This window comes from Macaca fascicularis, chromosome 10, assembly GCF_037993035.2.
Source record: "Macaca fascicularis isolate 582-1 chromosome 10, T2T-MFA8v1.1".
Taxonomy (NCBI): domain Eukaryota; kingdom Metazoa; phylum Chordata; class Mammalia; order Primates; family Cercopithecidae; genus Macaca; species Macaca fascicularis.
In genome coordinates this window covers 104,037,658-104,047,106 of record NC_088384.1, presented here as the reverse complement: position 1 = coordinate 104,047,106, position 9,449 = coordinate 104,037,658, and the positions used below count along the sequence as shown (strand labels likewise).

The following is a 9,449-nucleotide window of genomic DNA, read 5'->3' as shown; positions in this document are numbered from 1 at the left end:
AGTGATAAATGGGAAAATTAGAGGCTTTGGGAAAATGTAAATATCATCCTTTGTAAGTCTGTCCCTTGGCAGGAAATAAAAAAAGGTTTCCCCAAAGCACCAAGGCATTCCTTCTATTAAGCGCCAGGAAGAATGGCTGTGACTCTTTCAGGCACTTGCACGGGTCTTGATTTGTCTTCCACAGTCTCCCCAGTGCCCTGGCAACGTGTGGGAGAGAAGCCTGTGATTTCAGTGGACTGTCCTCTAGTTCGGCGTTTCTCACCTTTAATTCCTGATCACCCCCTAAGGAACCTTTATAGAGGTTTTTTTCCTTACTCATCCCCGCCATGAATTTAATACTACAGAAATACTGCAAAATGGTTTATGCACTGTGCATACATCTGTATTTTTACATAATGAGAGAAAAATCTTTTCACCTCTGGGAACCAGCGCTGGCCCCCTTGGGAGCAGTATTCCCCGCGGAGGATGCATGTTCTCATTCCTTCTTTTGTTCATTTGTTCAAATGTGCAGAAAACGTGTGCATCTGGTGCAAACTCTGGGCCCTGGAAGGAGGTGTGGGAGCTGCCTGGGGCCTGGGGGCAGAGCGATGCAGGAGAGGGGACAGCGAGGACAGAGTCCAGAGACGCGAGGGGAGGGATGAGGCTGAGAAGCAGCCAGGAGCCCTGTGTGGCTGGGGCCAGGGGGTGTTAGAAGATGAGGCCAGAGGGGTGATGGGTCACAGTGGGGCAGAGAGAGAGACGGGTCATCTCAGGCCTTAGGTGACCCTGTGAAGACTTCAGCTTTTACCCTAAGGGAAGTGGGAGCCATTGGAGGGCTCGAGGGGAGACAGGACGTGGTCTGGCTTCCTTTGTAATGGGATTCTCTGAGGACAGGTTGGGGATGTGGGGCAACAGCTGGAGCAGCAAGACCAACAGGGAGGCCAGGTGGAGGTGATGGTGACCGGAGCCATGCCGTCAAAGTGGAGGAGGTGAGGGAGTCCAGTACTGCAGATCTCTTGCCGGTAGAGCTGCCAGGACTTGCTGGTGGATGAGAAGCGGAGTGTGGAAGGCAGGGAAGAGTGGAGAATGACTCCCAGGTGTTGGCCTGAGAGCTGGGAGGGTGGAGCCGCCATTTACAGAGATGGGGAAGACTGCGGGAGGACTCTGCTCTGACAAGGCCCTCTGCTGACTCTGAGAGACACAGGAGAGCAGGACAGAGCGGATGAGGGTGACTCTTAGTAGATTTATTACATTCTCCCTGAAGATCCAAGTACATAATTTTCAGAGCCTGTGCAAAATGAAAATATAGGCCACATGCTCAAAAGCAGGAACAAAATGTCATTATAGGTGCTAAAATAAGAAAGCTTTTGCTTTCTTTCTGCAGTCTCTCTCTTGACCTGTCGTGGTGTTTGTTATTTGCTACTCAATGTTGCATTCCCTCGGATATGAGGATGTTCGTAGAGTAGCTCAGACCCCCACAGTCAGGCCCTTTCAGGGGCAGAAGGTGAAAGCAGTCGCCAGCAGGGTTATTCTCCTGAGCAGCATCTCCAGGGTGGCACCTTCTCAGTAGCCTTTTCCGAAGGAATGAGTTAGGATGACAGTTGTCACAACTTCAATGAAAAGCAGCCGATGCAGTGGGAGATGGGGGAATGAACCATCAGTGTTGGGAACATGAGACACCTGGGGAAGATCAAGGGTTAGCAGATCCTTTATATGGGCTCAGCCTTTCTACAACCTGCAGCAAGGCTCAGCCCCCACCATGGTGGCCCCACCCCCACCATGGCCCCTCTCCATGGTGGCCCCACCTTCATTCTGGCCACACCCCCATCCTGGCCACACCCCTGCATGACTCTGCCCCCTGCCTTGCTTTGGCCCTGCCCCTAACAAAACTGTGTCCCTCTCCCCGCTCCCCGAAATCTGGTCACACCTCCAGGCTGTCAGGCATCACTGTGGCTAGGGTAGACCCTGACAGCTTTCGGGAGTGAATCTCCTCTTTCCGTGCAGATGAAACCTGCCCAGGCAGGAATTCTTGCATTTCTGCCCCAGCCCAGCCGCCTCCTTTCTTAACACCCTGGAGGCCTCCTCGTAGTGTATTTGGGACAGATGGGCTCCAAATCACTCAACAGATACCTACTGAGATCTGCTCTGTACCCAAGCTCCAGGTCTTGGCCCCAGCGGTGAAGGAAGCGGGCAAAGCCCCCTCCCTCTGAGGTGACGTGTCCAGGGCTGGTCACAGGGACTCCAGGGCCACGAGCACATGGGTGACCACTCTGCGGATTATCCCACCCCAGTTGTAAGCTCCTGGGGCAGCTCCCGGCTTTCTGGGTGGTTTCTGCCCCTGTGGGGCGATTTACAACCCAAGTCCAGAGAGCAAGAGGTCGATGGGAAGCCTGGCCCGTCCCTGTCTCAGGGAGGCAGGAACTGCTTAGAGATCCGTGCACATGGGACCAGTGGCTCCGACAAAGCCTTGGCCAAACTCTGTTTCCTGATCCTTTTCCTCACCCGGTCGCCTCCTTCCTGCAGCATCTGCAGACGCTCAGCCCCAGGAGATGCGAGCTGCTCGGGGACCGCCCTGAGTTTCTGAGAGTCCCGGAGGCGATGGCACCTGGGTCCTGTGCAGATGGCACTGGGGAGCCTCGAAGGCTTCGACTCGGGCTGAGCGTGGAGGTGGGCGCGGGAGATGCTCAGTCCTGACCCCGCCACCGCGGCCTGGGGAACGTTAGAAAGGGGCTGTGTCCCCTCAGAAAGAGACAGCAGGTTTGGCCATGTGCACACGCCGAGAAGAGATGGTCCAGCCGCCACCAAGTGGAACCCTGAGCCTGGAGGGACGTCCCTGCCCCTTCCACTCAGCCTGGCCAGTCCTGTCTGCGGGTTTCCATTGTCAGCCGTGAAGGGGCATTGAGATTCACAGGTGGGGTTAAGCGGAGTGAGAAAGGGCTTGTTAAGCTGGTTAATTCTGGACGCCCCGGGAATCTGAAGATGGAATTGTGAAACATTCATGGATTTGCCCCAGTATTCCAGCCAAGCACACGTGTGTGTGGTTGTGTGTGGGGGGGGGGCGGGGGTATGAGTGGATGTGTGTGTTGGTACTGGTGTTGATGATATATAGTTCGCTGACGTGGGACTCTTGCCTCCCAACCTGATTTAACAGAGGTTGAGCCCACATGGCCTAGTGGTTAAGAACATAGTCTCTGGAGCTAAACTGCCCAGGCTCAAGTCCCAGCTCTGCCCCCTGAGCAAGTGCCTTGACCACTCTGCCTCAGCTTCCCCATTTTAGCATGGGGAGCTTAGTAATAGTGCCTCATCTCATGGGGTTGGTGTGAGGACTAAGTGGGATCATAGATACAGGGCATGGGGAATAGTACCCAGTGTGTGCCAGCTCCCACCACTCTGCAAAGAGGACACGTCCTGCCTCCCCGAAGCCAAGTCACACCCAACAGCTCCTGCATGGATGTGGGTAGAAAGAATCTGCTATTCCCCAGGGACCTCCATACACCTGAGGTCAGCCCGGCTTTCAGGGTTCATTCTCAGAATGAACTCAACTCCATTCATACCTAAAGGAATTCGAGCACTGACTGGGGATCTGCTGGGTCTTCACTGATGAGCACTCCAGAGGAGGCAATCTCAGGCCAAATGTCCCTTTCTGAGAATTTAGGGGGGGTAGACTGGGGATGGTAACTGGGGACTTGAGCTTATCTTTAATGTCTTTGGTTTTCTTACAGGGAAATACACTTATACATTACTTGTGTCGTGAAAATTAATTTTAATTTAAAAATCAATTTCATGCAATATAGATTTCGCCATAAAGTAACAGAATTTTTAATTTTTTGATTGAGATATTTGACAGTAGGCACTGCATCATCCTGAAAGAACCAACTTTACAGTAAACAAATTTTGGCACCTTCATAACAAGTTCAGAAATAGCTGCAGTGCCTGCCCCTCCTGCTAACAGTTATGCAGGGCTTTGCTCCTACCAAAGCTTTGCCTCTGGTGACCTGTTTCCATCCTTGTGACAATGTGGCAAGGTTGGAAGAAGAGGATTATGATTGTTTCTCTTTTGCCAAAGAAGATGGAGTGACTTTCTCCCTGCACTGGGCCCCTGTTGGAAGATTACAGCAACAATTCACCAGGCCCTTCTTCACCCGACCCCAAATCTCGCAGCCCAGTAGCCCGTAGCCCCGACCCTGCCCCCAGCCCCAGCAGTGGGCTGTGATTGGCCTGATGCAGTCAGCTCTTCCCACTCTCTGACCTTGACTGATTCAAGAATGGGCACCTGGCCCAGGTGGGCCAGTGAAAGGTAAGATGTTGCCTGGGCTCCTGGCTTTTCCATGGTTTCCTCTGGACAAAGTGGATGGGATGCAGCTCTTAGAACCACTGCAGACTTCTCTGCTACCACAAGAAAAGGCAGTCCGAAATCATGACCCATGAGAGAGGAAAGAACCAAGAGAACGTCAGGGAAACTGAACCACAACCTGATCCAATCATTCCTGATGCTGTTTACCTCTGGGATTTTTGAAGGCTTGAGCCCACGAATCTCCCTCCTGCTCACCTCTGTTTGCACTGAGTTTTCCATTCCCTGCAGCCATAGCTCTCTATTTGATTCTGACTCTCGTGTCACATGATAGTAAGGGGTAGATTATTAAACCGAGGCCTGCCCTGGCTGGCTGTTTGTGTGCAATACACACCTTCTCACAGCCAACCTGGTTCTTTACATGTAAACTTCAGAGTCAGACGAGAGACCCTAGAGGTCACCTAGTGAAGCCCCTTAGTGTAACCCCTGAGCAAAGCGAGGCCTGGGAAGAAGTCGTGAGCCCAGATCACAGGGATGGACTCTCTACCCCTGGTTGCTCCTGTTTTTAGGTTAACAAGATCTAAGAGACCACCTGTGACAAGACAACCTGAGCTTCGTCTGCCAATGCAAAGTCTGTGTCTGCACAGCCAAAATGAAGCAAAGTCTGTGTCTGCACAGCCAAAATGAAGTGGCAAATATCAGCCATTGCAGACCACTCAGTGAGAAAACCTCCTCTGTTCCAAATATCTGGATGCAGTCCCCACTGTAAATTGGAGAGTGACTTTACTATTTTGACTATCTGGTATTTTTGCTTTTCTCTGCTAAATTTGATGACTTTTTAAAAATTGTTTTTATTCAATCATATCACTTGGGTACAGATCTGCAGTGTTTTTCTAAGCACATATTTCCATACCAACAAAAAATCTTAAAAAGGAGCAGAAATGGAGAATGGATTAACTTACTTTTATTCTATCCTTACTCTCTATAGACTCTCTCATGAGGTTGGAGGTTTTGTTTTTCTTCTCTTCTAATTTCTATTACGATAAGGACACATGGACTGACATGCAATCTCCAGATTACCTGAAGCATGGCTGTGAGAGATGCATCCCAAACTGGGATTTCTCTGTGCATGGCCACGTTCAAGGGTGCAAAAGGCAGGAGCCACTCAGACAGCATAGCTTGGGAGGGCTTTGAGTCACTGTCCAAGTGAGATTTCTCTCTCTGAGTCTCACCTGGTTGAAAATGTTCATCACAGTAACAGCAGACCCTTCAAGTCTGTGTCACTCTTACAGCAAAGATAAGATGCTGTGTTGAATTTTCATGGCAAAAACAACTGCAATTTTAGGTCATTGTAAAACATCTTTTGTTTTGTGCTGAGCCATGGAGAGTGACAACTTACGCAATAAACGCTCAGCATCTGCCGTCCTTCCAAAGCCTCTTGCTTTTTTTTTTTTTTTTGAGACGGAGTCTCGCTCTGTCGCCCAGGCTGGAGTGCAGTGGCGTGATCTCAGCTCACTGCAACCTCCGCCTCCTGGGTTCACGCCATTCTCCTGCCTCAGCCTCCCGAGTAGCTGGGACTACAGGCGCCTGCCACCACACCTGGCTAATTTTTTGTATTTTCAGTAGAGATGGGGTTTCACCGTGTTAGCCAGGATGGTCTCGTTCTCCTGACCTCGTGATCCACCTGCCTCGGCCTCCCAAAGTGCTGGGATTACAGGCGTGAGCCACCGCGCCCGGCCCCCCAAAGCCTCTTTCACATTCACTTACTTCCCTCAATCCATTTAGAACAGTGTCATACAAAAGTGATTTTCAGGTTGGGCATGGTGATTCACACCTGTAATCCCAGCACTTTGGGAGGCCGAATCAGGTGGATCACTTGAGGTCAGGAGTTCAAGACCAGCTTGCCCAACATTGTGAAACCCCATCTCTACAAAAATACACAAATTAGCCCAGTGTGTTAGTGGGCACCTGTAATCCCAGTTACTTGGGAGGCTGAGGTGGGAGAATCGCTTCAACCCAGGAGGTGGGGGTTGCAGTGAGCTGAGATCACACCACTGCTACACTGCACTCCAGGCTCGGTGACAGAGCAAGACTCCGCCTCAAAAAAAAAAAAAAAAAAAAAAGTGATTTTCATCGTCCCCCTCAGAGATTATTGGAGGGGATAACATCTTATTAATTTTTTACAATCTTATAATCAATTTTTAATTAATGAGACAATGATGAAATACAGACTTTATGGAAAAAGAAAAATCACTCATGTAGTTGCAGCTACAGCCAATGTGTTTGAGACTGGGAGCTTTGGAATTGGGTATCTGTGTTCAAATCCTGACTCCACCATGTCCCTGCCATGTGACTCCGGGGACAGCACTCACCTGAGGACATCACTCATATGACAGTGTCACTTACCTGAGAGGCCACTATCTAGGGAGGTCACTGACCTTCTCTGAACCAGTTTTACTCAGTTTTAAGGATTATTATGAAGGTTCAAAGTCAAAATATATTATTAAGGTCTTGCTTCTTTCAGTGTGGTCTGCAAACCAGCAGCCTAGTCATCACGTAGAAGCTTGTTAAAAAATACAGAATTTCAGGGCCCACCCAGGTCCTACTGAATAGGAGTCTCAATTTTAACAAGCCCCCCAGGTGGTCTGTGAGCACATTAATGTGTGAGAAGCACTGTCTTCAAGCACGTGGATGCCGTTAGGTGCACAGCAGGGCCTCAACTTAGCTGCCTGATTGGTGTACATCTTATCACATTATACTATTTCTTACTTAACAAAATGCATTTCATGCTGTTTTACAGTTTTCACTTCAGTTCATACTACTTCCTGGTCTACATGGAGTTATTTTGAATGTCTGCGTAATAGTCTACTGAACCATTATCTCACGCTTTCTTCTCCTATTTCCCCATCTTGATGGTTCCCAGCATTTTGCTGTTAGAAAATAGCACTTTACTGAGGCAGGAGACTCTCTTGAACCCGGGAGGCAGAGGTTGCAGTGAACCAAGATTGCGCCATTGCACTCTAGCCTGGGCAACAAGAGTGAAACTCCATCTCAAAAAAAAAAAAAGAAAGAAAGAAAGAAAGAAAGAAAAAGAAAATAGTACCTTAGTGAGCATCCTTTTATGTAGAGCTTTCCAGAGACAGGGAAGGAGAAGGGACAGGAAAAGAGAAAAAAGAAAAAAAAGAAAAGGAAAGCTTCTATCTGTCTCTTTAAAGTCAGGAGTGTTGAACGTCCTCTTTGATCCCATTGTAAACTAAGGGAGAAAACCATGTCCCTGGCTGCATCCACTGGGCAGTGAAGGGGGCACAGAGACAGCGACCTCACTGAGTCACAGCACAGAGCTTCGGGGATGCAGGATGCGACCAGGGCAGAGGTATCAGCCACACCTCCATGGCACCCATGCCTCATAATCACCTTTTGAAAAAATTATTTTGAAATTGGCTTACCTGCTCAGGAACTGAAACTGGAGAGAAACCCAGATTACGGGAGGACACTTGCATTGAAGGGCCTCCTCGTGAGCGGTCTCTGCACGTAGAAATCACCTTGCCGCTCAGGATTCAAAGCCCTGGCCTGGGACGTATTTCACAGGCTTGCAGGAGCAGACATTATGCATTAATGGGTGGCTCCATTGCAGGGAAACCTGGTGACAAGTGACTTCCTCGCCACACTTGGAACCGGAGCACCGCCTAGCCTTTCCCATGGCCTGTCCAGAAAGTTAAAGGCAGGCAGCACTTGAGCTCTGGTCTTCCGTCCCCGCAGCCTTCACTGTCCCCCCACCACAGGTGCCTCTGACCCTGAGCCACTTCTCCAGTGGCCCGTCATAGCACTTCTCCCTCTCCAGAGCCATGGCCTGTTTTACATGGGATAAAAATCTGCAGACAAAAGCTCTTGCTGCCCAAAGCATGCGTTCTAGAACTCAAATAAATAAATGAGCAAGAAACTGAGCGTGTGCAAGGGTAGCCATGCTGTGGGGAAAAGAAGGTGGAGGGAGGATAGTAAGGGGATCCCAGGCTCAGGGAGTAAGAGGGGTCAAGGGGATCAGGAAGAGTTGGGGGGGTCTTCATGCCTCAGAGCTGGGGGAGATTAGAGTGGGGATGAGGGGGGACTTGGGTCCTGGGCTTCCTGGCTGCTGACATGACCAGGGATAGAGGGGAGATAAGAACAGTCTGCCAGGTTCCAGGTAGGTGATGGCAGAGCCACAGCTGTGAGCAGACAAGGGAGCTGGGTTTTGCAGGAGCCCAGAGCTCTGGGCATCTCTTCCATCCCACCTCTGGGGCTGAGCCTGGAGGAGCCTGGAGGTTCCATGTTGTTGCTGTGGAATTTCAGGAACCAAAGGGCTGCCCAGGGGCCAAAGCGTCTCCTATGACCTCCCCCTACCCAGCAGAGGGAGAACCTGGGACCCTCCTCTTTTGGAACACTCCTTCCAGAGGCAGCTGCAGGTGGATTCTCATCTGACAAGAGACAGCATCACTCAGAACTCCTAGAAAGGCCATTGATTAAATGCCACAGAGGACAGCAGTGATGAGGTCTGCGGAAGGCAGTGCAAAGCCAGAGGCAGGGCCAGGTGATGGATGGCCCCTGCTGTCAGAAACACCCCAGGCCCCACTGCTCCCTGCCCTTGGGCAGGTCACTCTGGAGTTTAAGAGTCATTAAGAGAAGCAGTTCCTTTTTATAACCAGTTCTCTTTTCTCTCTCAGGTGCTTCTGGAATAAAAACATCATGAAAGCGATGTCAGGTCACCAGGAAGAAGCCGCCGCAGGAGAATCTGGCTTCAGAGATGGGGACTCCTGAAGTGAAGCTGGAAGTGAAGGCTGCCTTTAGCTGGCTTGAAATGCAGGAGAGGAAAATACTGCACAGGCTGGTCTCCCTGAGCCTGGGGATGGAGAGGTCTCCTTCCCATCCAGGGCTACTCAGAGCCCTCATCAGGGTCCCTCAGTGACTCCATCAGGCCTGAGAACATCCTCTGGGATAGAGAGAGGAGAAAAAAACAGAGATTCATCCAAAGCTCTTTGGAATTTAATAATAAAGGAGATAATAAACAGGCAAGGGGGCCAGGCGCGGTGGCTCACGCCTGTAATCCCAGCACTTTGGGAGGCCGAGGCAGGAGGATCACTTGAGGCCAGGAGTTTGAGACCAGTCTGGGCAACATGGTGAAACCCCATCTCTACTAAAAACACAC

At 50.4% G+C, this 9,449-nt stretch overlaps 1 long non-coding RNA gene across 2 annotated transcripts; it reads right to left on the bottom strand.

The window, feature by feature from the left end:
• Nucleotides 1-349: 349 nt before the first annotated feature.
• On the bottom strand, nt 350-9,229 carry LOC141407796 (uncharacterized). 2 transcript variants are annotated; one of them, XR_012418427.1, is made up of 2 exons: nt 7,717-9,229; nt 350-1,659 (listed from the first exon to the last, which is right to left on the bottom strand). It is a non-coding gene; the product is annotated as an uncharacterized lncRNA (long non-coding RNA). The 2 variants fall into 2 exon arrangements; XR_012418426.1 differs by lacking the exon at nt 7,717-9,229 and adding an exon at nt 4,481-4,583.
• Between the last annotated feature and the right edge of the window lie 220 nt (nt 9,230-9,449).